Below are 1,987 nucleotides of genomic sequence, written 5' to 3' on the forward strand. Positions count from 1 at the left end.
CGCGGTCAACAACCCCTTGAACCACCGATGCACAATCATTGTCCAACTGCTACAACCCTCGACCATCGTTGCCAAGTTGCACGCGGGGGATGCTGTGAAGTGTGGCGAAGACGATGATTGGGTGTTGCATGATCTTGTCATGCATCATTTTTCACGATACCTAGCTAAAAGGTGAAATGGCGATTTTCACCTTCTCCAAAGTGCACCTCTTCTCAAACTCTCAACACAAGAAGTTACAAAGTTGGATTCCCATTTTAAGGAATCTTGTGGTTTCGAGGAATCCAGCTACAAACTCTCAACTTTTCCCACCTGACTCTTTGATCTTAAGCTTAAAAATGCTAATTTTACGAAGGAGTGAGTGCCCTTCTCCGACCCTTACTGCCCAACAGAAGAGTAGACAGCTAATGGGTTCCACTTATTGAGTAGGGTCTATGGTCCGTTTGTGGGTATCGGTGCAAGACAACCACTACTAGTTCTTGGGCTGTGAGCACATCATTGGTGCACGACACCAGAGTAGTAGTTGTTGCAAATTATGACAATTGATTCTTCAAGGAGACACCGTCGATGCTTCAAGGACTGTTGAGTGGGGTTGACAAGGAAGCGACTTCGCACAACGGATGCGAAGGAATGACACCGCAGTTGCAAGTTCAATTGCCTGCATTACAACAGGGCCACCTGTGCTGGAAAAGACTAGCACTACTACGACAAGCTCAACGTCGTAACCGCACTACGCACGGTGGAGATGCTAGGGAGTCATGGGGCGAAGAGGCGAAGGAAATGATCAAGATGCAAGATCCAAAAACAAGCGTGTGTCCCAGTCAGACGTCTGGGCCCGATCCTAGCCAAAGGTCAGCCAGTTGATGCCTTTCTGAAAGCAAAGTGAAAAGGCCTTGCGTCACACAGAGGAAGAGCAAATACGTGTATGCATTGCATATCGAACACTTACACTGACGCTCTGCAAATTAAGATGCTCAATTATGGATTGATTTATTTGATTACCAAGATGAAGGGTGCTAATACAATTCAGAACTTTAGACCTATTTGACTTCTCAATGCAAGCATTATTTTTTAAACAAAAATTACTAATTAGTATAATTGCTAATGTGGTTGGAACAGTGATTTTCCCTACAAATACAACTTTGCTAGAAAATAGGAATATTATGGAAGAAGTTTTAGTGTTGCATGAAACCTTGAACTCTGTTCATCATGGTAAGCCATATGCTATGCTTTTTAAAGTAGATTTTGAAAAGGTGTGTGATAAAATAAAATGGCGTGTTGCATATCAAATGTTGCAATTGAAAAGGTTTCCTACTAAGTGGTATGACTCGATGGTGAGCATTATGAGTGGGGAAAAGAGAATTTTAGAGTAAATAATAGTTTTGAGCCTTACTTCCCTGCTTCTAAAGGGTTAATGCAAAGGGATCCCACGTCTCCCTTGTTGTTTGACTTAACTGTCGAGGCTCTACCAATTATAATGAACAATGTTAACAAGGAATGTTTAATCAAATGGTGTGATGTTGGATGTTATTGAAAGGGGGGCAGGGGTTAATCTCCTTCAATATGTGGATGATGCGACTTTGTTGTTAGATGATGATTTAGAAAGCACAAAAATTTGAAGTTTATACTTTATGTGTTTGAACAAATGTCGGGGTTGAAAATTAATTTTCAAAAGAGCGAGGTGTTCCGTTTTGAGGATGCTAAGGAAAGGGGTAAGCTTTATAGTGATATTTCCGCTTGTAAAGTTGGAGAGATGCCTATTACATACATGGGCATGCCTGTGAATGAGATGAGATTGAGAAACGGGGATTGGAAGAAGGTGGAGAACAAGTTTGAAAATAGATTGGGATATTGTTATGGGAGCATGCTTGTATTAACTAACTCCTGCTCGAGTAGTTTACCTCTTTATATGTTATGTTTTTATGAGCTCCCTATCAGAGTTGAGAAAAGATAAGGATGTTTCGGCAGGATGAAGAAGGGGTGAGCAAAT

The sequence above is a fragment of the Triticum aestivum genome, chromosome 3B, assembly GCF_018294505.1.
Source record: "Triticum aestivum cultivar Chinese Spring chromosome 3B, IWGSC CS RefSeq v2.1, whole genome shotgun sequence".
In the NCBI taxonomy this organism is placed as follows: Eukaryota; Viridiplantae; Streptophyta; class Magnoliopsida; order Poales; family Poaceae; genus Triticum; species Triticum aestivum.